General features: G+C 43.3%; 1 long non-coding RNA gene across 3 annotated transcripts; it reads left to right on the top strand.

Moving 5' to 3' along the window:
• The first annotated feature begins 15,793 nt into the window (after window positions 1–15,793).
• LOC130151857 (uncharacterized) lies at window positions 15,794–25,713 on the top strand. 3 transcript variants are annotated; one of them, XR_008822753.1, is made up of 3 exons: window positions 15,794–15,937; window positions 21,617–22,356; window positions 25,058–25,713. It is a non-coding gene; the product is annotated as an uncharacterized LOC130151857 (long non-coding RNA). The 3 variants fall into 3 exon arrangements; XR_008822755.1 differs by lacking the exon at window positions 25,058–25,713 and adding an exon at window positions 20,346–20,463 and having other exon boundaries at window positions 21,617–23,313; XR_008822754.1 differs by lacking the exon at window positions 25,058–25,713 and adding an exon at window positions 20,346–20,463 and having other exon boundaries at window positions 21,614–23,313.
• Window positions 25,714–27,513: the final 1,800 nt, after the last annotated feature.

Genomic DNA, 27,513 nt, shown 5'->3' with positions numbered 1-27,513 from the left:
AAGTTGCTGCGCAATGGCAATTGCAGCCAGAGAAGAGAGGAGTGAGAACAGGTGAGAGCAGCAGCGCTGCAGCCAGCCAGGCCGGGGCAGGAGGTGCTCCAGGCGCCGGAGCAGGGGTTCCCCTGCAGCCCCTGGTGAAGGCCATGGTGGGCCAGGCTGTGCCCCTGCAGCCCATGGAGGTTAACGGTGGAGCAGACAGCCACCTGCAGCCCATGGGGGGACCCCACACCGGAGCAGGGGGATGCCCAAAGGAGGCTGTGACCCATGGGAAGCCCACACTGGAGCAGGGTCCCGGCAGGACCTGTGGACCCGTGGAGAGAGGACCCCAGCTGGAGCAGGGCTGCTGGCAGGGCTTGTGACCCTGTGGGGAACCCACCCTGGAGCAGTCTGTGCCTGAAGGATGGCAAACTGTGGGAGGGAACCGATGCTTGGGCAGAGGAAGAGGGTGAGGAGTCCTCCTCCTGAGGAGGAAGGAGCAGCAGAGACAATGTGTGATGAACTAATCGCACACCTCATTCCCTGTCCCCCTGCACAAGCTGCTGAGGAGGGGAGGGAGAGAATTCAGGAGTAAAATTAAGCCTGGGAAGAAGGGAGGGGCGAAGGGAAGGTGTTTTAAAGTTTTGGTTTTACTTCTCATTACCCTACTCTGATTTGATGGTATTAAATGAAACTAATTTCCCCAAGCTGAGTCTGTTTTCCCTGTGATGGTGATTGGTGAATGACCTCCCTGTCTTTATGTCAACCCACGAGCCTTTCACTGTATTTTCTCTCCCCTGCCCAGCTGAGGAGGGGAGTGATAGAGGAGCTTTGGTGGGCACCTGGCATCCGGCCAGGGTCAACTCACCACAAGAGGTAAGGAAAGGCTATCTAAGCATGTCCTTCTGTAAGCATGGAAAAGACAAGCATTATAAACAAAATCACAGTACAGTCAAAAGCTCTGTGCAATGCCTTTGTGAACTTCTGTATATTTGTGTCTGATCTAGACCTCTGTAGTGATTTAACCCCAGGTGGTAATTAAGCACCACACAGCTGCTCACTCACTCCTCCTCACCCAGAGGGATGGGGAGAAGAATGGGAAAGGAATGTAAAACTCGAGAGTGGAGAGAAGAACAATTTAATAAGAAAAGCAAAAGCCCAGCTCAGGTCACTTGCACTGCTTCTTGTGAGGCTTGTCCTCCAATGGTTCAGGTAGTTGCTGCTATAGTCATTCCTATAACATGAAACTCAAACCATGGATTAAAACAATTTAAAGGTATATCCATTACAGTCTCCACCCCTAGTCCCTTTGGACCAGCCCATAGGGTTTAACATTGCAATTAACTCCTCCCCTTGCCCCTGCTCTGGCTTGGACTTATCCACAGACTGCAGTCCCTTAGGGTTGTACCTGCTCCAAGTGGAGCCTTGGCTATGAACTACACTCTCTCCAGGGGAATACCTGCTGCAGCATAGCCTTACCCACAGCCACAGTCCCTTCAGAAGTAAATCAGCTCCAGCATGGCTTTATTCCTGGTTGAAATCCCTCCAGGGCTGTACCTGCTCTGTCATGGGCTTATCGATGACCACACACTTTGAGGTGATCTAGCATGACCTCATGCAGAGCCACAGATGCTTCAGCTGTAGTGTGGACTTATCCACAGCCACAGATACTTTGAGATGTACCTTCTTCAGCCTGGACTTGTCCTTGGGCCACAAGTTCTTCAGAGGCATACCTGCTGCGGCACAGATATAACCATGGCCACAGGCACTCCAAGATGTACCTGCTCAGGCATGGACTGATTCACGGCCACAGGGGCTTTGGGGTGTCCTGCTCCCATGTGGACTTATCCACAGGTCACAGTCCCTTCAACTCAGGTTCACGCTGGAGTTCCAGCCTGTCCAGTACAGCAGCACAGAAACAGCAGCGATGCCCTGGCCACCTGCCAGCCCAGGCACATTCCCATGGCTGTTATCACAATGTTCCCAGGCACAGTGCAGTAAGATGATAAGCAGGACAGCAAGCAGCAAAAGCAAAAAGCAGTCACTAAGTGCTAGACTCTAATACACTGTAAGGCAAGCAAGCCCCATAGCAAACACCGAAACGCGATGATTAATAGCTAAACAGCAATAACAGCTATAAATTAGAAATAACACATTCCAATCAAATCCGCCATTATCTTGAACCCTTCAAGCCCCACGTTTGGTGCCAAAAAAGGACTGTCATGGTTTAACCCCAGCTGGTAACTAAGTACCACACAGTCGCTCGCTCACTTTGCCCTCACCCGGAGCGATGGGAAGGAGAATTGGAAAGGAATGTAAAACTCAAGGGTGGAGAGAAGAACAATTTAATAAGAAAAGCAAAAGCCATACACACAAGCAAAGCAAAGCAAGGAATTCGTTCACCACTTCCCCTGGGCAGGCAGGTGTTCAGCCATCCCAGGGAAGCAGGGCTCCATCAGTGTAATGGTTACTCGGGAAGACAAACACCGTAATGCTGAATGTCCCCCGCTTCCTCCTTCTTCCCCCAGTTTATACACTCAGCATGACATCATATGGTGTGGAATATCCCTTTGGCTAGTTGGGGTCAGCTGTCCTGGCTGTGTCCCCTCCCAGCTTCCCGTGCCCCTCCAGCCCTCTCGCTGGCAGGGCCCAAGGAATGGAAAAGTCCTTGACTTGGTATAAACATCACCCAGCAACGCCAAAACCATCAGTGTGCTATCAACATTGTTCTCACACCAAAACCAAATCACAGCGCTGCACCAGCTACTAAGAAGAAAATTGACTATCCCAGCTGAAACCAGAACAGCCTCGTAAGAGTAGAACTGTAGTCCAGAAAGATCATATCTTCTGTAGCTTTCTGGAAAAGGGTGCCATTAATCGAGGTGCAAAAATGTCTTCTGATAGAGTCCCACCTCATAAAATAGCCTAACACCACAATCAGTCTCAGAAGAAAAAATATTCAGTCCTTTGTTCTCTTTGACTAATCCAATATCTCTGTCTGATGTGGAAAGTCCCATGCAAAGTAATTGCTAAATATTAGCTATGCTTTAGAGATACTGCATATAGTGTTTTAAAGAGCTATAGTCTTGTACAGACCACACTGTTGTTTGACAGCCTACTGGGGAGAAAATAAAGAATTGAAATTACCTGTTTTGTTGGATGTTATGAGTTTCTAAAAAACATTTTCATAGCGTGAGTGAAGTATCACAATGCAAGATTCTGCAACTCTGCATGGTACCCAGGGATTAAAAATGCATAGCAGAACCATCTTATATACACAGGATAATCATTAATCAATTCTATGCAAATTAAGTATAATTTCTTGTAAATGTATGTGGAGACTATTCAAAAGCAGAATTGTATTATAAATAATGTGGAGGTCTGAGAATGGGCAAAGATACTTTCAACACTACACATAACACAGAATAAGATATGAAGAAAAAAGTAAGAACCTAACTTTAAGGTATTTTTTAATCGTTGTGATTGAGTGGATTCTAACTGAAATTTGTGTATGCTTGTAATATTTGAGGTTATACTGATACTCCTACTTCATTAGAGGCCCTTTAATTTTTATTTTGAAGTAATCTGAGAAACAGTTCCTAGTGAGAGAAAGGTATGCAATATATTCTCTCTTTGGCAACAATCACAAGAGCATGATATCTGACTGGGTGTGCAATGTATGTGGACTGCTGAGGCAAGCAGCAGGTGTAGAACTCATACTTGCCATTTGAAGTGCTGACTTTGCCTAGTGAAGGTATCGTAGAGGACATGATGTGAGGATGGGACTTGCAAATCAGCACCATAAATTCCTAGGAAACCAGGCTTCATAAATTCTGCTGCTCGGAAAATTTTGTTATGTGAATATGTGTTTGATGAAGCAAGTTCTATTATCTGGGAAGAGAGGAGGACAAAGAAACTGTAATTGAAATAAGTATCAGAAAAAGAAGGTAGAGTCAAACAGAAAAATCAACACATTAAAAAGCCAGTGTGTACTGATACCAGCCAAGCTTTCATTTCTTTTTCACAAACATCCAAAGAGAATTAAACAGCCATTGCAATAGATCTCCTACAGTTGATCAACAGCAGAAAGAAGAAGCTGCAGATTTCCAGATACTCACTTGTACACGATGTTATGCTGTTACCCTTAGATATAGTTGAGATGGGGTAGGGCTCAGTTCAGGATCCCCCAGGGAAAGCGAGTATCCCTGAGCCAGGATACTTTTGGGCTTGTCCATGGACATGTGTTGCTGTGAGAAGTCTTGGAGAAATCTCAGATGACAGAGACTAGTTTTCAATTATTTTTTTTAACATCTTTTACATTTGTACCTGCCTTGCCAAATTTATAAGCAATCCTTTGTTGCCTTAAGCCTTTGTTAGATATAATTTGTTGGTTTTATGCTTCTGCTGTTTAAAAAGAACTACAGCACATTCAATAAACTAGTGGTGGGGCAGGAAACTGGCAAATCAGCTGAAGCCAGAATAAACACTTGGTCTTTACTCTCTATGGTAATTTATTGTGTTGGGAGACCTGCTGTTATTGAGCTGTGTGCTCAAGACTGTGGACAATGGCATCAGATATTTTTTTTAATCAGTTATCAGGCTAACCAATTATAAGTGTGTTGAATCCAGCAGAGGGAAATAGCAATTCCAGCATTTTAAGAAGCAGATAGACGCCTTCTCTGCAGCCTTGCATTGGACTGGTCACCTCAGTCCCAAGAGGACAAACAGTCAGGAATAAGTGCAGAAAGGAGCTATTCTGATCAACAGTTGAAAGTGGGTAAGTTCTCTTCTGAGAAGAGTCTAAAAATGCTTGTGTTGCCTAGTCTGGTAAAAGAAAAGGCTGAAAGGGGAACAACTTCTCTCTGTAAGTAAGTTCACTGAACATTTCCATAAGAACATTTCCAACTTTCACAAGGTTAGAGCTTGGAACAGTTTCTTGGTAAGATTAATGGAATAAAAATGTGGTTAGTTTTAATAAAGGATATGATAATTTAAGAAAGAAATTACTTAACAAGACTACCTGCTATAGCAGTGAAAAGTACTCTGGTAATCTATCTGGATTACTAGTGATCTGAAGATTGTGTATAAATATTAGCTGCTGAGGATATTTTAGAGCATATTTTTCTTGTAAAGTATATTATTGATATCCTCTCAACCTTTTTTTGTAAGGTTTTGTAGGACGAAAATCAAACCATACCCCCATAAGAGAAAAAAATCTTCTGACAGTACTTTGAAATAGTACTGCCAAAAGGGGAATAAAACCTGGTGAAAGGAGAAAAAAAACTCACTTGATTTCATAAAGAATCTTTCTGATTTCTACTGGCCATGGGTTTAATTTGTAAGCGTATCGCCACAAAATGCCCAGCAGAGCTACACACACACTAGACAGCTCAAAGATCTGGCACAATTCTGAACATAGTAAGATTAATGAATGAATGCATACATCCACAGTACCAACTTCAGCCCAAGAAATTAGTTGTTAAAAAGGAAAATGTCAAGAATATTTTAGATTTTGTAAGACAAAATTAATTCACTTTCATTGTACACAAGACTGATCTGTAACAAACTTACATAGCATACTATAGGACATAAGTGAATCATAATGTTATACAGCAAACAAGCAGCTAACCAACCAATCAGTAGTTTGTGTGATTCTGTTTTCCTGATTTTTTGCTGAAAATAAACTTTTCTACAGTTCTTTGTTTTCCCTGAAAAACAGCATGAAATTTGCAGGGGTTTTCTGTTATTGGGAGGAAAACCATATAAAGCCAAGGTGTTCAAAATCACCCATATGTCAGGAGACAGGGAGGATCTCTGAGATTATGTGTAAAGATAAAACCAGATAAAATCACTCCAATAAAAAGTGTAAAGCTGTTGAGAACATACAGGTACCGTTTGTCCAGAATATACAGGTACAGGGTTTTCTATTACTTTTTCTTTAAACTGCTGATTGTCAGTTGCAGAGCTAATGATCAGTTTTCCAGGAAAGACAGTGGGAGACAGAGATCACAGCTGGCTGTATGTGTGCTGTGGATTTAACACCACCAGGCTGTGACAGGCAGAACACCAACTTTTGCCTTCTGGTGTATTTTACTTGGTAGAACAAACTATAGATAGAACAACGGACCTGAAAACCACATTGGAGAGCAACTGACCACACACGTGACCTATTTCACAATTTGTTCCCTAACCATCCTGTTCCCAAAGCAAAACAGGATGCTGTCATTCAGGCAATTCTTTGCACTTACACAGTGAATGCATGAGACAAAACTACCTATGATCACATCAGGAAATCATGTACCACTCTGTTCTCATTCAAGGCATTTATGTCTATGGAATTCAGTCAGGAAAAAAAATATCTTTCAGATCTTATGTAAGAAATGCACCTTTGAGCTTGTTGTTTCAGTACAAGTATTCAATATATGGGTATGTGCAGCTGTAAAGACATGTGCAGGCCCACAAGTATACAGAATGGATTGTAGAAAAACAATCATTCTTGGCCTGGTGATCCTAATTAGAGTCATCTACTCTCTCTATAACCATCTGCTGAATAAAAAGGGAAGATGAACATGAGAAAATTGCAAGTCAGATGCACAAATCGCTAGTTCCTCCTGCTGTCTGGAAGGGAAGCAAGGTGTTAAGGAATATCAGGAGAGTGGCCACCTCCTCCAGCTAAGGCGCTGCCTTCAACAGCACCCATATGTAGGGCTCACATAAAATACAGACAACCAAGTCCCCTGCTCTTGGGCTGGCAGAGGTGGGAGGTCACTAGTGCAGGCACACACATCACACTCTCTGGGTTCATAAGCACATGTGCATTCACAGATTCCCTGAGCACCAGCACGAACCTTCTGCCCACTCAGCAACCTTGCCCGCATCCCAGCCCCCCTTACCTACCCCACAGGTCTCCCACTCACCGGTTGGTCCAGCTAGAGGCTCACAGAGTCATCCCACAGACACCCCATGTTCACAAGTCCCACGGGTATAGCAGCAGTGAACTTCTGCCTGCCTGATACTCCAGACCTGAGGCCCCCTTACTCATCAGCTGGTCCAACCTAAAGTTTGCTGGTGAGCACACACACACAACCCATGCGCACCCAGTTTGGGGGAGATACAGATACCCCCAGCAGCTGGTACCAGGCACCCAGTCTGTAACCCACAATCCCTTCTCCAGCCCCTCCTCCCTGTGAAGGACGGACTCTAGGGATCATGCACAGGGCTCAGTCAAACAAATGCACCAACCAGACCCATTTTACATCCGACTGCCCCCCTTTATACCTACCTTTTTGCCCACTCCTCTCTTTGTTCCTCCCTGTACCCCTTCTTCTCTGTGTCTCCCAGGGGATTGCACAGCTCTGCCCATTCCCACACCCCTCCCACTCCAGATCCCTGGTTTACAGTCCCAGCTGTTGCAAAGTCCAGGCTGAGCATCCCAGAAGTGGCACCAGTAGTTTCTTGACAGTTCATCAGTTAGTGTGGTTGGGTTTTGTCATTGTTTTGCCAGATATGTGTCTCTGTTTCTGGTTGCCCTTAGTTTCCCAATTGACAAGGTCCCTGATCAGATAACCTTGCTGGAATAAACTTTCCCACTCTTACTCAACTTCATCAATTAGTGTGACTGAGCAGGTTTGGTTCCCATCACTGCCTCCCTTAGCATTTGCCAGTCAGATTTGTGACCCTGTATGATTCCTTTTCTTCTTGAAGAAGGTCCTTGACCAGATGCCCTTAAAGGACCAGACACTTTCCTCCCACTTAACCTTACACAAGGGTCAGAGTATACATTGACAGAACTCCAGGAGAGAGAAAATAATTACATTTTCCATTTCCAAACTAAACTTTGTTATTGTTGTTGTTATGGAGTGATCTTCACAATTGCTACTCTTTTAGTATAAACTGAAGGAGAAAACAGAGTGGCCTGAGGTGCCAAGTGCTATCATAGAAAAGCTTCAAGTCCAGCTGGGTGAAAGGGAACAACATCCTAGTTTGCTTTTTTCCCCTCCATCAATTGTCTTAGATTGCAAATATGTGGTAGAAATATATATCGTTTGTGTGATAACTTCGGCCCGCTCTTTAGAATAATTCCATGTGTGCTGAGCTTACACAAGAAAGACAAGGTCCTTGCATCTTTTTAACAACTTCTGTTGGTAACTGTTGTAGCAAGGACTTGCAGAACTGGGAAGTGGAGAAAAAGATCAGAAAAACTATCACAGGTGCCACCCGTATTTACAGGAGGTTGGGCCAGCCGACAACATTACTTAAGACTGTCCAATAGAAAATTTGATCAGTTTCTCACCAGCTCTTGTTGTTAACACCCTGTTCCCAGCAAAGGTAGGCCACTTTGCCCGCACTTAATTAACGCAGAAGTTTGTTAACACAGAAGGAATTCTACTGATTCCTCTGTGTGGTTTGTTCAGCTCAACTCAACTTCATGGTGCAGATGAACAGCACTGAAAACAAAGAGTAATATTCAAGCTTTCAGCTGGAGAGATGCTGGATAATTAAATCTCAGAAAAGTATCTGGCTTATCTAGTCCAGTACAGTTCTTTAATCAGAACCAGAAATTAATTTGAAATAAGAAAAAGAAGAGGCATGATCTGAAAGTGTGGTTGATCTGTAGAGAATTTTGTTTTTCTGAGATACTCTATGCAAATGAAAACATCCATATGGGTCTGGCAATAATGAAGGAATGTTGGCATGCAGCTACTTTTGGTCAGGTTGCATTTTGGTCTGTTGAAGGAGGCTGATGATGCTCAGACACACTCTGGAATTTGTAGCAAGGACAGTGGAGAACAAGAAAGTTTAAAGAGCGTCCTTGGAGATGTGCTGTTTCCAGATATCGAAAAGATGTGAGGCATAGCATTGATCACCACTGGCCAGAAGAGGTGGCCAACTAGATTGCTGCCGCACTGCTACACTGCTGCCTGGTCTGTGAATAACTGGATAATAAATGTTAGCACTGCTATCAGTAAAAAACCAGAGCCCAGGACTCCCCTTGTCCCGAAGGAGCCTCATCACTGGCCTTCACAGCCAGGTTGCCTCTCTCCCTGGCCAGATGCAGCCTCAGCATGAGGAACGAGGAATGGGGAGTGCTGCCCTCACAAACCCTTCTATAGGATAGATGTAGATGCCCTATTTCTGTCTGGATTGGAGCCTATTGTGGTTTAACCCTGGCTGGTAATTTAAGTACCTGTGTCCCCTCTCAATTTCTTACGTCCCTCCAGCCCTCTGGCTGGCAAGGCCTGAGAAATGAGAAACCGAAAAGTCCTTGACTTGGTGTAAACATCACCCAGCAACAACCAAAACCATCAGTATGCCATCAACATTGTCCTCACACCAAATCCAAAACACAGGGCTGCACCAGCTACTCAGAAGAAAATTGACTCTATCCCAGCTGAAACCAGGACAAAGGCCCTCAGTCAACAGCAAGAGTTTTGCTCAGGAAAATGTATAAAAAAAGGCTGCATGTTACAGGAGCTCCATGTGTGAACTTGTTTGGGTTTTGATCTCTCTACATAGGTGCACTTGTGCTAATTGAAATCTGTTGTTATTTCTTTTCTCTTCACTTTTTTTTTTGGCGATACAGAATGTACTTCAGCAGAAAGATAGGCAGAACTGAGAGAGAAGGTGTTTTAATTACTGTGACTGCAAAACTTCACTGCAGCTGGTGGACAGGACTGCAGTCCTGCATTGGGGACGTACACACTTTATAACTGAAACAGCAGGAACTACTGCTCAAACACAGGCCACTACGCAAGTCAGGAGCTGAGCTTTGTGAACGTGGTAGCAATGGACATGAGGCTATGAGCTGACAGCCCTGCAGAAACAGTACTCAGAAGTATTTGGGGAACACAAAGGAAAATTAGAAAAAAACAACCCCAAACTATGAACAGAAGAAAGACTTGGCAGGAAAAAAATCAAAGAACAGGAACATTTTAGGAAGAACACTGCTTTGGAAAAAGCTTGAAGATATTAGAAAAGATATTTCTTCTAATTGTTTATTTCTTACAATGTTTAGGTTTTGCAAGAAAAGAAACCATGGCTCAGTCTCAATTTTTGCTCCTAAAGGAAAACAAAATCCCAAGTTAGAATCAAAAGGAATAATATGTTCAGAAAATAACAGCTGATATGAGATAAACAATGAAGACCTAAGGTAGCCCTTCATACACAGTGGATCTTGTTCATATAAAGTGAATGTGAACTTTGCTTTTACTTTATGGATCAAGGTTGAAGTCTTTATTTTCATATTGGTGTCAAAACATAAGTAACATGGTAAGAAGAAAAAATATTTTCTAAACATATACTTTCTTTTTCTCCTAATGCTATGTATTTTGAGCAAAATTTAATAATTTAAAACACGTAATGAAAACCCACTCAGATATTAAACCATGACATAAAAATGCCCAAGAAGAGACTCCCTTTCAAAGGTTGTTCTTTCTCAGTGCAGGTATGTTGGTCCAAGGCTGAAGTTTATCAGCAATTTTAGGCTGCAAAATGATTCCTCTACTTTCTGTTAACTTTTTTAGCTTCTGGATGGAAGCCAAAAATGCATCTGTCTTTTCTGATTATTTTTTTTTCTTGGCAGCCTACTACGTGCCGAGCTGTTCACCAGCCCAGCCTTGATACACTGCCCAGGCACTGGATACACCAGAATTTTGAAAAGGGGAGTGTGAGGCATTTGTGTTGTGCCTGAAAATGAATATGAACAAACACATGAATAAAGCTGTAGGTTACAGAAATGTGGAGTGGGTCTAAAAGGGAACCAGAAATAATTACTTCATTTTTAAAGGCAGGGATTTAGTTAGTCCCAGAGGACTGTGTTCGTGCCAAGTCTTTGAAGGATTTTGAACAAGGAGGAAGTAGGTATTTTTTTCTCAAGAGGTGAAAATGATAAACACTTTGCCTTTCCAGTATGTTGCTGTTCTGAAAGATCAGTGGCTTGCCTGTAAAATAGAGTCAAGAACCTGAATGTTAACCTTTGTGCTGACCTTTCAAGTTATTGAGCTTTCTGCTGAAAAAACAAATGTTGGCTACTGTTATGCTTCAAAGCATAAAAAAGTAGATTATTAGATTTAATCATCTATCACAAAGTAGATTATTAAATTGCTCCCATATTTAAATGAGAGGTTGTGGCTGATGCCCTGAGAGCTGTGGTCTTGGTATTTGTTGTTTCCAAAAGGGAGGCAACCAGGTAGAATTTAATGATTGAAAACAACATACAGACTAACATGTATTTGCAGAAAAAAAAATGACACAAACATAGTAACTGTTCTTTTTCGCTCTGAACACACGACTGAGTGATCCAGATGGCAGCCAAAATGCTCCTCACAACCTGACCATAACAAAGGCTTTGCTATGTGAACATGTCTTAGGGGATAAACAGAAGTGGGTGGCTGGGGAGAGGGTCCTCTGCATTTTGCTACATGTCTCTGTGTGGGTTGTGATGGCTGAGAAAAATGTCTGCATTCTTTTCCTTACGAGCTTCACGAATGCGTCAGACTTCCTGTTAATTTTCAGATCGGTGGCTGCCAGGCTTATGTACGATCTTCCAGACCAATAGAATTACAACCGAGTGAGACCAATAGAATTACAACCGAGTGAGCTGTAAAGAAACTGCTAGAGAACCAGCAAGCAGTACTGACACAGTAACGCCCCAGCCAGCCTCAGGTGCACAGTTTCAGAAGAATTAAGATAAAAACAGCTGGGAGTGTATTGACTAGAACACTCTTCTAGAGGCAAGAGTGCAGAACAGAAACTTTTATGGGATATCAAGAGCTGCCCAAACGTGTTGGTGAAAAAGCTAACTGGCTGGTATGACCTGTAAAAAGAGATAATGCTGCAGGCAGTAAAGGCAGGGGTGGGGGGGGGTGGCTGGTTGGGGGTTTGGGGGTTTCTGCCTTGGTTGTGGGTTTTTTTCGCCAGAGATGAGGAATGTCAGCCACAGTGTGGTAAGAAAATTTAAGGGAGAAGACCTGTAGATCTGTTTGTTGGTTTCATGCTTTAGTCTTGCGTGCTTTGTAACTAGGTTGAGAGGATAAATGATGCCTTAATCTAGAGAAGTGGGTGGCAAGTCCCTCTGAACAGCTGTGTCAAAGGTTTATGTGGAAATCCCTAGGTGAGCCTGATTGCAAAGTGAATGGGTGACTGGTGACTGGGACCTTCAAAGTCAGAGACTTTGGGATCACATTCCGGGACAGGCACAGACATATCAAGGATTACAAGGGCTTTTGCTCATTAGCTATCATTTCACCTGACTTGATTTCCTCCTCCCTGTTGTGGTTCAGGCCGCACAGCACTGCTCCGTGAGCCCTCCAGCCTCCCGCCAGCTCCTCCACAGCTTCTGCCACATCCAGTCCCCGTGGTTTCCCCCTTCTGCTCCTAAAGCCCGTTGCTTTGACATGGTGTGTCTTACAGGAAGGGAAAGGGGAATTTAAGGCCCTCTTTTATCATTCATTAGCGGCTACAGTAAGCCTGTGGGAGATGCCTAAGGCTTGACTCCGGTGAAGGTACAGTTGGGAAGGCCTTCAGGAGCAAGGCTGGAGCAGCTAGCCCAGCCACCATGACAAGCACAGTACTCCCATTTTCATTTCCTCACATCCCAGAGTCTCAGGTGGTAGCATCTGGAATACGTTTGTGTTTAATCTCCTGCTGTAGTTGTTTGGAGGTACCTGTGCTAAGGATTGTCAGGGTTGGGGAAACATAGCTAGTCTGTGAAACGGTGCAGCTGAAGCGTCTTTCCCTCACCCGTGACTCTTTCCCTGGGGCTGCTTTGCTGCTACACCCATTTGTTTAAGATCATTCTGCTAACCAGCCAGGCACAGCTAGGTACAAGTGCACAGAGAAGTCAGAACTGCCTCCTTTCTCAGCACTCAGACCCCACGAGTTAACCCCGCTTCCCCCTGCATTACCATGAAAGCCTATGAGTGCTACAGTGGTCTGTTGCCTTTAGTCTTAGAAGGACTTGTAAGCCCTGCTGTGCGATCTGCTGCTGCTGAAGGCGGCTGTGCACTGAGTGCATCTGTACATGGCATTCTGCATTATCCTCCTGTGCCCCCAGAGGCATCTGCCAGATTGAGCCTGGAGAACTGTTTGTATGAGATACGATACTTCATGTGGGATTGAGGGAGTATTAAAAGCTGGAGTTCTAATGCTGTAGCATTGATAATATGTCTAGGTAGAAAAGAAATAGTCTTATTTAGAGAGTAAAGGAGGTAGCACAAAGAGTTAAAAAGGAAAGCACTGGCGTAAGATTTAGGAACCATTTCTGGTCCTGCTGCTGGCCTTGTCAATTGACTTTTTTACAGATGACATCCTCCAGCACTTCCTTAGTTTTCCCTTATTCTAATGAAAGGAACTAAAAGGTGCTATTGTTAGTACATATGTCATACTGTAACTATGGAAGAAAACACATTTGTATTTGAAAAGCAGTGAAAAGACCACTGAATTACATTTCTGTCAACAGCTAGTTGCCCTTTAAGTTTGCATTAAAAGAACACATGCAGGGAGAAATGGATGTAGCTACTTCACTAACTTGCATTTTTAACGTAAAATCTGCAAGTTAAGTGTTGAAGGACTGCTAAGTCTAACACAAAGGGCTTTACATCACATTTGACTGACTGCAGTGTCATTACTTTAATGACAAATGTTCTCAAGAAACATTTTCTATTCTCAAAACAGGGACTGGAAGACTAATAGGATCCCGTCTATATGGTCTTCTAAAGGGAAATGTATGTTTGGCTGGGATTACAGGAAGTCTATTTTATTTTTACTTCATATCACTTGCTTTCTGTTTTGAGTAAGACAAAATATTCTTAACATACTTAAAGACAATTCTACAAGAGAGCAGTAAAGTCAGTAGGTAAATTCATAGGTCTTCCATCCTACCAGTGAGATCAAAATGAACTTTGCAGGTCTGACCTTTTGCCTTGCTAGCTTCTCTTTAAATTTGGTTACATCAGTTCCATCCAAAGTCAAAATGAAACTTTGTATGGGAAGAGGTGGAGGCTATCAGCTGGATGTAGTTTACATTTAGGAAGTGTTATCATTGAGCTTATTGTTTGGGGTATATGCTTGTGGTGAGGATTTTTATTTAATTAAGGTCTTTGTACTACTTCTAGCAAAATTGTACCCAAATGACTGTATATCTTTATTTTATAAGAGGAAAAAAAGTTTTCAAATTTAGGGAAAAAATTTATTGAAAAAGCACTTCCTCTGTGTCAAACCATGACTTCAGAAGGACAGCATGTTTGTGAAGAAGAGGTGCAGCATGCTGCTTAGAGTAACAATATAGAATATTTTCTTGTTTTTCCTTCAAATCAAGTACAGTTGACAACGTGTATGTCAAATTGTTTGTGGGGGAAAAAGAAGTGTTGATGTCACACATTCTACCTGTTTAGCATCACATGGTTCTGGTAATGGATTGATGCAGAAAACTGCTGAGTTTGCTGGTGAGGTACTTTGCCAGATACTAGGTTGTGTTGTCAATGAGAGGGTCTCTCTGTATGTGCCCTGTATCTAAATGAGTGCACATATCCTATTCTGAGCATTTACATACCCTATCCTAAGTACCACTGTGAGGATAAGGACTGGATGGACATTTGGTTTTACTTAGCGTGCTGCTTCTCACAAGCTCCCCATAGGAAGCTGTATGTCAGAGCTGTATGTAATATAACTCTGAAATGCATAAGCAGAAGAACATCAGACAAGTGTAGAAGGTATGCTATGTTATAACCATACCTGAAATAATTGGGGTAGATACTTCAATGTGATGACTATTTATGCTGCCTGGATCGCTTAAAAATTACAGTGTCTGGAAAAGCATAATCTCAGATCTGGAAATTCTGTCTAGTAAAAAGAAAACAAACCAAGACAGTTAGTACGGTTTGTCTGACAGAAGGCAAATTGTGGTCTCTTTAGATGCGATGAGGTTTCTGATAGAAAATAGATCTTCAGTCTAGGAGAAACCTTGTAAACAGATGCAATGCAGAAAAGGTGTCTGTATGGTTTTTAACAATATGTCCCATCAGAACAAATTATGCAGGTAACTGATAAGATCATGAGTGTTTGATATGAAATCAGAAGCAAGCATCTTTCTAGAAAATATGCCATAGCTTAACAGAAGTTTTAGGATTAATGCAGAACTAAGAAGTGTAATACAGAAATTAAGAAGTGGTTACACTGTGCACAAAGACAGACCAGGTGATCACTATTGTCTCTGGATATTCAATTGTACAAGAGTACATAAAAGTCTGCAAAAATTACCAACCGTGGCTGCTAAGAGAATGCAAAGGCTTAGGTTGTGCAAGAGTGCAACATGATACAGAACGTTTTAACTACCACTTCCCTGAAATAGTTTTGAAATCCTTTTTCCATGTTGTCTGCAGAACTATAAAAATAGAAGAGAACCTCTGTTCCTAAATAAGCTGACATTACATGCTACAGGACATGCAAGACACAAAATAACCCTCAGAGATTTCATAAAATCCATTTCTTGCCCTTGGTAGTGCTGTTGCTGTTGTGCTGCCTCCTTTTGAGCCAAGCTGCTGAACTTTGAATGCCAACGGCTCCTAGGAGGAAGGAAAACTGATGACAAAGCAAGTTATTTTCCTTCCAAAATCATGTTTATTTGCAATAATGTATCATACGTGGTTGGTCTGGTTTGTTTTGTTTCTAACTTGGGATATGAAGAGCTGGAGATAATCTTTTTGTTTGTTGTTGGGGGTGGGTGAGGGGTGGGTGGAGTGGGGGTGATAGGGGTGGGTGGGTGGTGGTGGTGGTGGTAGTGGTGGTGGTGGTGGGAGGAGGGGGGGTGTGTGTTTTATTTTCCGTTTGTTCTTAGAGACATTGCAATTGCCTTTTGAGACAAGGAAGGATGCTGTGGCAATGGAGAGATGCTTGATGATGCCAGTCAAGTAGTCCCAGGTGGTTTAGATTACTGCCATGATGCAACTTGCTTTCATACTATGTAAATGTACCTTTTGTACTCTTTTTCCTGCTGGGATGTGTGCCTCCTTGACCAGGACTGGGAGAAGGTAGCTTGGGAGACCTTGTCCTCATGCTAGCTCTGCAGAAACAGTGCAAAACGCTAACAACATTTGAAATCATGCCTGTCCCTCAGGATGCTCTTTTGCTGTTAGAAAACCAAACTTACACAGCATCACTGCCTAACAGAACTTCAGCGCCTGACTAACTTGGCTACATGACCCTGTTTAGGCAGGTCTTAATGTCTCAGGCAGCAGGTTATGGGGATTTTTGACTACGACAGAGACTAGTACCCCGAGGCTGCTGACACACCTGGCTGCAGAAGGTGACACTAGCTCTTTCCCTACTCAGGGAATCACCCTGAAATCACAGCACCAGCAGGCACTGTGTACTTGCTCACAGATGTAAGTCCATAAACTGGACCTGGTCTTCAGTGAAAGCTGGCTGGAGAACCCTTTCTCTGCTAGCACAGTTACCTCGGGGCTATGAATGCCATTTGCAGCCCTTGAACAGCTGGAGGAACTGTGCTGAAGCAATATTGATGGCCCAGCTCATCCCTGACACAGTGCCCTGACAGGATTTTGCACTCCAAATCTCTTCTCATGGAGTGAGAGGAGCTGGGTGTGATCAGCCTCCAGAGGGGGTGACTGTTGGGGGGGGCACTGCTCTAAAGGAGGTATCCCATCACTTCAGTTGGGCACTTGCTGCTGGTGCTGGGTGCCAAAACTGCCTCTCATCTCCTGTATATCGCTGTTAATCTATCATATACGACAAAATGTCCTGGTCCCACCAAAGCATGCTGGGCTTCCTTGTTATGCACAACGTCTTGTTTATGGGCAGAGGGGAAACTTGCCTTCTGTATAAAGCCAATAATCTCTTGTTGGTATAAATAAAATAATAATGCAAGAATTATTAGTAACTATTACAGAAAGAGAAAGAATACATTCTTGCAGAAAAAAACACCAATAATGGTAACACAGTTAAAACCATTATACACACACTTCTTAGTTCTACCCCTCTTCCCAATGCTTTGCTCCCCCTTCCCCTGCTCCTCTGACTCCTGGGGTTGGTGGTTTGACTCTGGTGATGGTGGAGCACATGTTATGGGAAATTGTCAGCATCTGGAGTCCTTTGCTAAAGGAATATGATGTTCATGATGATGGTTTCTGCTTCCTTACCCAAGGATCCACTTCAGGCCCTGTTTATATGCTTGCTAACATGTTTTTAAACCTTGATTTTTCTCTGCTGATATGCAGATCCACGTTACATCTGAATGAACTGTATCTCGTGCCTTTTATGTATGTTAGGTACTATTTCTTTGTTCTTTTTGTTGCCCTAAAACCAGTTTTGTGCAGATCTGCATTTTTTTAACTAGCTGTTGGTAAGTTGTTTGTACCTGTAGGATCTCTAGTGCCAGGCCTGTGCCCAGTCTCTTATAATCCTGCAGCTGTACTCCTCTATACTGCACCCTGTGTCTCCACTTCTTAAGGCCTCTGCTATCATATGTCCTGGGTTTGGTTGGGGTAATTTTCTTCTTAGTAGCTGGTACAGCACTGTGTTTTGGATTTAGTATGACAATAAAGTTGACACACTGATGTTGTAGCTGTTGTTAAGTAGTGCTTACTCTAAATCAAGGACTTCTCAAGTTTCCTGTCCTCTGCCAGCATGGAGGCGCACGAGAAGCTGGGAAGGAGCACAGCCAGGACAGCTGACCCAAAGTAGCCAAAGTGCAGGCTCTGGGAGGATTGTGGCTTCCAAAGTACAACATTCTGTGGCATGGACAAGGGAGTTACAGCCTGGCAATGGTGCTGAATAGTGTTGGTTAAGAAAGATCTGATGCAATGAGATGCAAAGCACCATAGGTAGATGCACAGCCTAAGTGTGCTCCTGCTGAAGTGTAGCAGTGTTTACAACTGGTTTGTAGCACCTGACTCATGAAACTTAACCTGCCTTTCAGTGTTGCTACCAAACACAGAACAGACATAGTTGGTGAGGTATGATTCAACTCACATCTGTATATTTTTTCTTGTATGTAGTGTTTGAATGGTTGATTTTTAAATATGCATGCTTTAAAATTATCTAAATCCGCATCTGGAACTAATGAGTGAAGCCATGCTTGCAGTTCAGAAACGAGAACTTTCCCTGTATTCTAACTGCACAAAGTAATTTGCTGTTCAATTGCTTAACCAGTTACCATTTCCTAGTACCTCATTTCATATGACTATTTCAGGTAGTAATTTCTGATATTCAGAATGTGAGAAATAACACTGACTTGTGGTCTTACCTTCCTGATGCTGACTGCACTCTGCAGTGCACCTGTTTAGCTGTACTAACCTGCAACAAAGATGTTTCAAAAGCAATTATGGTAGCTAAACTTGTCTGTGTAGTAATGAACGCACAGTGACTTACAGTCCTGGTAGCATTGAAGATTTTCAGCTAGATTCATTAGTGTAGTCAGTCAGTTTCTTTTTCTGCCTTAAACCACTTTAGTCAGCATTATGTTTAAACATAATAAACATAAACAGCATATACTGTTTAAATACAAGAGCCAAGCAAGAGTCAGAGGAAAGCTGGAACATACTTGGGCAGTAGCAAGCCCTGGATAACAAGTAAGAGGTGGCAGCCAGGAGGTGAGATCTTGTTTTGGAGATGGTATCCAGCGTGAGAAAAACTTGGAGAGGGCATCAGGAGCAATAGTATCTGTGCACACTCCCCTTTCCTTGCCAGACCTCGGCTGAAGTCTTGATCTTCTCAACAAAGCCAAGGTCAGAGCCAGGAGCAGGAACATTTCACCAGTATTCAGCTCAGTAGCCTCTTTTGAAGGTCCATTTAAGTCAGTTGCTCTAGTAAAACTCCTTGGAATACTACGGCTTACCTTGAAAATTGTCTTCTCAGGTGTTGTTTATCTCTAAGTTGATCCATTTTGAAGCAACAACTATAATTATTTATATGAATAACTTATATCATTGCAGAGATAGAGCAGGAAAGAGAGCCTGGGGTCAGAAAACCCAGGAGGATGAGGGGTTTGAGAGAGACAAGGAGGAACAGGGAAATACCTTTATCCGCTGAAACATCCATACCTCCTCCTGGCCTACAAGCTCAGTCCTCCAAAGTTTATACTGGCTCCCATCAACTTCCCAAAGCCTGCCTGACATCTCCCATCACCTTTCCTTACCATCAGCTCCTACCCCCAGAACTGAAAGTGGAGTCTTGCTCACCTAGGACTAGGAAGGAGGTCATTAGCTGGTCCTGGAGTCTGGACAGAAATTGCTTCAGAAAGCAGGTCTGGCACGAATGGGCTGTGGATATGGTGCTCATCACAGCCACACAGAGTGGTTTTACCGCTCACTGCCCAGTGTTCAGCTCAATTGACTCAAGCATCTGGTGCTGCAAAACTATGTCCAATAGAGAGGAAGCAGCATCACAGCCACGAGACAGCTGCATCTCTGCACCTGCATCTCTGCATATCTCTTCCCCACATATCTTTATCCTCTGCCTTCTTTACTCTCCAAGGCTGAACATGCTGTTTTCAAATTTTTTCTCTACTTCCAAATGGCAAGAGTATTTCCAGTAAGCGTTATTCCTGGATGTCCACTTGTCTAGAATAGTTTATCACTGTGGATTAAACATGGGATGTGTGTTTGTGGAAACACTTCCAAGCCAGGATTTCTCTGGTTTTAGAAGCTAGTTTCTACTCTTTTTTTTTTTTTTGTTAAAAGTTTCTGCATTTGCTACAATAAAATACAGATCTTTTCCCCCTTCTTCATGATCAGGCATCCATCACAGCTGCCTTCCTTAGGAAACCCTAGCACAGTCCCTCGCAACAGCACAGCTTTTCTCTGGCATAAGTGTCATTCTGGCACCAGCTAGCCATGGTAACAAGAAGTTTGGTCTGCACATCGAGGTCTTACTTTTTTAATTAAAAAAAGGTACAACTCGTGCTTAAACTTCTCCTGTGACCTGTGCTTCTCCTTTTGGCTCTAGGAAATGAAAATATGAATGTACTGGTCACTCTTTGAAAAGTTCTTCTTCCTCAGCCTCACAAACACATGATAGCTCTTGGGGATAAGAATCTTTTTTTTGAGGAAGAACAGAAAAATTAACATTAGCAGAATTAGTATGGTTCAACAGCAGGAAAATGTGGAAATGAAATTTATACAGGCACCCAACACATTTAACATCAAAGTAGCTTCACTAAAAGGCATAGGCTGCCCAATTCCTGTGCTCTGGTGACTGTGATTTGTTTCTTATCATTCCAGCACAAATGTGACATTTCCAGAAAGCAACATAGCCTTTGTGTAAAACTACAGTAAAATAATAAGATTCCTACTGAGCAGTGCCTGTTTTCCATCTTTTTCCTGTGAAAGCAGCAGAAATTTCTGCTCTTTCAGGGCTGTTGTTACAAAATCATTCGAGAACCAGCTGAAGCATTTGAAAAAATTGCCAGCTGTTCATTACTTCTCATCTCGATGTTACTCTCCATGCAACTGAGCTGCTGGAACAGATCTGGTGGGTGTTCCCTACATCATAAAACTTGGAAATATTAGCACAAGCTTCAACAGTGGTTTCAGCTAAGTAAGCTGAATTTCTCCAGGAGCAGACTGGGGATGCTCACTCAACCCCTCAGTGTTCAGCTTCTAGAACTGGTGATTACATCTGAGTGAGGGGCAATCAAACAGCTTTAAAGTTTCATTTAAAGCATGGGTGTTGGGATCAGTTTTTGCATTCTTTCTCATGAATGGGGAAATTTCATTTAAAGGCTGTTTGATTCTGTCTCCTCTTGTTGTTGAGAACAACCAGAGATTTCGTTAACAAATACAAAACCTGAGGATGCAGAGAACTGAGATTTCTGCATGAGCTTTGGCCTCTGCCTGGTCCTTCTATTCTATTCCCAGGTTTCTTATGTCTGTGCTCTGAGAAACTGCACAGTAGGGTCATTGTAGCCTGGCTGGCCATGGATCTGCATCTTCTCTGGTGTCTAATAAGGCTTTTCCCACAGCTGGAACAGTCAGAATTTGTATGGGTGCATGTGCATCCATGCATCTCTCCCTTTCTCTAGTTTCTGATGGGTAACAAGGGTGGAGACTGCACTGCAGCTTTCCTTTCAGCAGAATCTAGAATCTTTCTCTTTCTTCTATCTCTGGCTTTTTATTTTCATGGTATTTATAAGAATTCAGATGGTATTTAATTGAAATTGTCCAATTAATTCAAAAGTTATTAGAAGGGAGTATGGGCAGTCATGCAGAAGTACACAGTGAGGAGGTGGGGGAGTGGAGTGTATCAGTCATGCATATACATACATACCCACCCTCTCGCCCCCTGAATGGATATGAGGCTATAAATAATTTTTGGTTGAACTGTAAACTGTGTTTGCAGCTATCACAACAATTTCAAGAGAAAAAATAAACAAACACAAGCATATGGGCAAAAATAGAGCTGTTTTTCTTTGCTGATCCATGGTTAAGTGGCAAAACCAGAAATCAGTGTTAATACAAAAAATAAACACCCATTTAACCTTTGCTGTAGTTGTTGTTCTGCTCATCTGGTATAAATTAAAAAAAAAAAAAAAATCTTTTGGGGGCTGTGATTGTTTTAACCTGCCAGTAACCCCCTTGAGTTCATCAGAGCAAAAGACAGCTAAAGCCTGTTTATTGTCCAGCAGGCACCTACACGTGTTGTAAGCGAAGTTCCATCTGGTCACAACATCGTGGATCATCTGGGTAACAGCCAGGCTTCATTTGCTTCATGTCCTGGACAGCATGGAGGCAGCCGAATAGGAATATTTAAATGACTGACCAACCGCAACCGAGTTTGCCCCTGAGGATTCGTCTAATAATGGCTCCTCACTATGGAGCAGTAGTGGCTCTGCGAATTGTTTTCTTTTTCAAATGACTCAAGCTAGCCTCTGTGGAATGATTTAGCCTTTTTATTAGGTGCTGACAATTTACTGGAGATACGTTCTGGCTCTTACCTTGGGACATGTGGAGGCGGATATTGGCTGTGCCTGAAATCCTTTCTGAAACCTGTCTGTAAGTGAAAAACAGAAGAAACCCGGACTGCACGGCACAGCTGTTACTCTGGGCCTGACAGGGTGCTTGTACAGGGTGTATTTCACACCTATGCAGAAGGTACATACAGTGCTACCACATCACATTTTTCCAGGCATTTGAAATCATTCGCACCTGCTTCACACAAGGGCAAAAGACAGAGAAAGTGGATGCACCACTTAGTTGTGCTTAACCCATGAGCCGAGCACCTCGGAGAGACCTTTGGCACTGGTGGCAGCAGCGGATGGGCAGGGACTCCTAGCGAAGAGCTGGCAGTGCTGGCCGCAGCCCCTGGGGGATGTCCTGCTGCCAGGTGTATGTTCCCCTTAGAAAACTCTGTTCTGCAGAACTAGAGGTGAGTGATGGGCTATGAAAGGGTGGCAGACAGCTGCCTAGCACAAGTGTGCCGTTTCAATAACAAATGGTGATGGAGGCAATGCCTGCTAGGTGAGTGGTGCCCTTCTCCAGGGGCTAGGAGACTATGCAAATCCCAGCATGCTGCATGAACAGCAATAAGTGCTTCCAAAAATTCAGTCTGTCTACAAACACTGTGTTGGCAGTGCCCAAAGAAGCCCTTTCAAGCACAGCAAGTCCCGTGAAGTTCTGTAGGTGGCTCACTGCTTGTTTATGATAACAAATTTATTCAGTGAGTGATACGGAGAAGTACCTGAATTCACCTTCAGGGGTGGCTGTGAGAGGTATTCCCTTCTGTTTTAAAATGTGGGCATCTTCTAGAAAGATGCCATTCATGGAAGATCCTGGTGTCAAAATTATCCAGGGAAAAAGGCTGAGATACCACAGTAACATCTATGGGGATGGTGCATGGGCCATCCCTTTCAGGAAAATCTCAGGAAGAAAGTATCTAGATGACTTACGGGGCAAATTCTTACACAGTTTGCAGTTGGCTGCTGCAGAGTCCATGGAGGATTTGCGGGATTTCTCCCACCCCGCAGCTGGGCCTACCTGTGCCCCCCTCCTCCCACGGCCAGCCCCCGCACAGCCACCAGCAACAGGGAAAGACGTGCTTAAACATGCCCGAGACTGGTTTGCAGACCTTCTATGGCTGCATCTGCATGTATCTCTCTATATAACCTGTATCTACAGATTCTGGGGCAGGCATGCATATCTTTGACCAGGTAAGTAAGGTCAGTAGAACCAGTGTCATTACGCACCGCATAAAGTAGCTCCCGAGCCTAAGGAGGCAGTAAGCGGTGAAGTTTCGTTCAGGCTCGCCGAACCGCCCCGGTGCCCCGGCTCCCCCCAGGCACGGCAGTAGCGCTGCAAATCCGCTTGGAGGCACTGCAACACAGCGGCCGGGCCGGGGGCGGCGGGCCGGGGGGCGGCGGGCCGGGGGCGGCGGGCCGGGGGGGCGGTGGCTGCCCGCGCCGGGCCCCGGCCCCTGCACCACCAAGGGCGCTTTCGTGAGCGGCCCGGGAGCCTTTTGTCCCCTTTGCTAACAAATAAGTGACCCGTCTTCCTACATTTGCGTTAGACGACGTGCTCGAGCGTCAGTATGGTTGGGAGAGCAGATATTAACGTGTTTGGCCAGACACTGGAGGAATACCTCTATGCTTTAGGGAGCGGTGTAAAAGCCAAGCGCTAATCCGTTGGAAAAGCGAGCGGGTGATCCCCGATCCGCTCCTGCACGGCGGCGCGTGCTCCCGCGAGGCGCGCGGGGCCGCCGAGGGGACGGGGCTGCGGCGGGCGCGAGGGGCCCGCGGGGACGCGCTGCCGCAGGGCGGGGGAGGGGGATGCGGGGGGGGGGGGGGGGGGGGCGCAATGGGGAGGAAAAGCGGTTCTCTGTCAAATGGAGAGTGCAAAAAGGGACAGAGATTGACAGAGCACAGCGACCGGGAAAAGTATTGGCCTCAGGTTGTAAACCATGAACGGTGAACGGTGTGGTTCACTCGAAGAATTTAATTTTATTTTTAAACTGCCATCCTTTTTTCCGCTACTGTTGCGCAGAAAATTTCGCAAATGCTGCAATAGTTAAGAGAGATTAAAACACAAAGCATTTCATGCACCAGTCTCAATTGGTATTTTGTATTTTTAGCATGCCATTTAACAAGACAACATGCTATGTAACAAGCCAACATTAAAATAAGTAATTTACAACGGCGCAGTTGGCAGAGAGGTAAAAAAGTATTCTAGCTGTAAGCAACAGTATTAAAAGCCTATTAAATTATTACCTTACAGTTTCAGTGACTAATAATGACTCAAGTGCACATGAATCTGTTTCAGTTTTGTAAAGAAATCTTGTGTGTATTTCAGAGATGGGATGATTTTCCCTGGGCAGGGAGAGCATAGTCATGTCTGCCGCGCAATGCTTTGCTATCCCCTGTCCCTTCTCTGCATTATCATTTACAATCCAGATATTTAGACCATGCCGAAGTATCAAACAAGACATTTATGGTACCACTGCTGTCCTAGTTGCTACTTCTCTTTTTGTCTCGAGCATTCTTATTTCCAGGGTGATGTATTTGATCCCTAACAATACCCTAAGCCACCAGACAAATGCATATTGAGTTTGTTTAGCAAAGGATCGAACCAGAATGTAGAACTGATGCTGAGCAAGCTGCGGGCGCAGGCTGCAGCTCTCTGGGCAATTCCAGAGAGGCTGTGGCAATTGGTATTTAATGGCATTTGTCGGAAGGGTGAACTTGGTGTAAAATGCTGAATAGAAAGGAAGCTACTGTTATTAGCCTGTTAATGGCAACCGGTATTTTGCAACTAACTTAAAAAATACACATCAGACCTTGTCATTCTGAATAGACAATATATTGTATTTCTGTGTAAGATTGACGGCAAGTATAAAATAGCAATAAAAAAATCTTTTTAAAACAAAATACTTTTTGACAATAATCTTTACATAATTATTTCCTTGCATATATTTACTGTTTGGGTTAACACTATTTTATGTTCAGGAATGATTCATTTATTGGAAATTGTTTTCAACACTGAAGTTTTAATGATTGTCATAACACTGATTTTGTCAGCAGAAAGAAACCAGAAGATTCTGTCTTGAATATTTCTATAAATGTGCTTACTTTCCCCAGAATAGGACATTGGTATTTTGCAGTGTTCCAAGTGTTAAACAGCCTGCAGTGCTGTGCAGGAGGACATTGAAATGGAGACTTCCACAGCTTCTGGAGGAATCTGAAAACCTTTCCCACAGAACTTCAGGAAAAAATTTATGTTTTGGTACTGCCTGGGTAGGATCTCAATCCAGCTCCTGTGGACCCAAGTCTTAAGAATGCAAATGGCAACATTTAATTATATCATTTTTTTCCTTCAGCTACTTACTTGACCTGAATTATGCTTTCCATCTGAAGCCTAATTTGTCTCTGCTGAATGGCATAATTTCCACTATCTGTATAATTAAAAATGAACAAATGCACACTTAAAGTATCCACTGTGGCAAATGACACATTTCATTTGTTTTATTTACCTTCACTCTGTCTGCTCAATCCAGCCCCAGTTTACAGGCTATTTCTACAGCAAACCCTCTTCTGAGATATTACATATATTGAGGTGTTATATAGAATTTGTGACTTGCTTTAGACTTTTGTGGATTTTGTAAAGAGCCTGAATGCACAGTAGCTGAAGAATCTGAAATATTCCCAAGAAATATGGGTATAAGCAAATGTGGACATTTTCAATTTGAGCATTTTTAAAATAAAGATAAACCCTTTAATAAACTTCCATAAATGTACAGTCACTTCTCCGAGCAATGCTGTTGCAAAAACTACATTAACTGTAATTTAGGATTGTTTCTACTTTAAATGTGGTCATTTGGCTCTTTTTAGCACGTGGTGACAGCTTAAAATTATCCAAATGAACTGTATCACAGCATTGTTCAAGGTAATTGTTGCACTGATTTTTTTATTTGCTAGATAGAAAACATTCGATGTTCAATAAAACACAACTTTAAGGAATTAATGAATTGGTGGGTACTGTAAATAAAAAACTTCTCTATAGCATCATCAGAAGCACTCTGTGATGTGGAAGGTGAAGAGCTTGGTCAGGTAAATTTTACTGTATGTTGTGGATACCTATTGCACCATGAAGGAGTCTAGCGCAAAGTCTGGAGTCTAGTAGCTGGCAGCGGAACCGCTCCAAATCCTGGGTAATTAGGTTTAGCTGTTCCTGTGATACTTCCTGGCTTAAATCACTGACATTATTTTAACCTCAAAATTGCTACTGGATTTTAGGGGACATTTGAGGTGTTAATAATTTAATAAAGGACAACACATTCATGGTGTACAATGCATGAATCAGGAATTACATCGCTCCCTGGTTTGTGAAATGTTGTGGACAGGCTCGTTTGCATCAGAAACCTCACGGTGCTTCTTCATGTTGAGCTGCTGAGGAAGGACAGGCTGGGCTTTTGGACAGTGGAATGAAAGCCATCTGAGCCCATCAAGGCATAGGGAAAACCCTCATTTTGCTAGGGAGTGTGTCCTTGTGCCCTAGCTCCTCAGCGTTGTTATTATTATACTTGGGTCGGACTGAAAGTCCAGTTTTACATCATCTAGCAGCAGGGCTGCACTTTGCCGAGGGCCCTTCGGAAAGCAGGCTGCATTGCCAAAAAAGACAAATACCTCTTCCTGAGACTTCACTAAGGTAAAGACTCACTCTAAGGGTGTAATCCTGCATCCGACGGAGCCAGGGACAAAAATCCCGTTCAGCCCAATAGGACCGGACTGAGCTCACCAGTGAGGATTTGGAGGTCGGTCTCCCAGGCACTAAGCAACCAGTGTAACCTGTGATGGCAGAGGCAACAGCCCTGGTAGCGCTGGGGGCAGTCACACTTCTGACCAGAGCAACGTCAGGGAGATTTTCTTCCAGCAGATGTATTTTGCTTTGGTTGGCTTAACTTTAAAAATATTTCCTCACATATTTGGGGGTTTTGTGGCAAAAAATGGAAGAAAATGAGAAAAAATGAGAAAGTTGAAAACTGCCTCTAACAGACAAATTGAAATTTTTAAATGGTAGGAAAGCATTTACAGTTTTTAGATGAAGACTAACCTGTTGGATGTTGGGGTTTTTAATGTCTGCTTTATTTAATTTCTAGGTTTTTAAAAAGATCGGATAGTGATCTTGATAATCTTGTCTGAAAAAAATGACTACTTGCAGAGGTTTACAGTTAAAACCAGAAAACCTAATTTTCTACTCATCTATCTTAAGTAACTAAAGCAACAATATAGATGGTTTGTCTTTGGCAGCTCAGATTGATAAAAGTGCTAAAACTCCTGGACTTGTTATCGCTACATAAAAATAATGTAAAGGGCAAAAATATTATTTATATTGCCACGTGACAAAACAAAGCTCTTCAGACCAAGGCTCACTCTTGCCAGCTCTAGCATGAGATTGCTTCTTCTACCTTACATATGTCTATCGGCATGCATTACAAATACTAGGCTGCCACATAGATTCACAAACTCACATGACGATCATAAAGTCTGTGTCCCTTTGTGGTCCCCGGCAGCCTTTCCCTGTGCCCTTCCCTGCC

Source organism: Falco biarmicus, chromosome 6, assembly GCF_023638135.1.
Source record: "Falco biarmicus isolate bFalBia1 chromosome 6, bFalBia1.pri, whole genome shotgun sequence".
NCBI lineage: Eukaryota > Metazoa > Chordata > Aves > Falconiformes > Falconidae > Falco > Falco biarmicus.
Note: the sequence above shows the minus strand (reverse complement) of the source record. Positions and strands in the feature narration are given on the sequence as shown.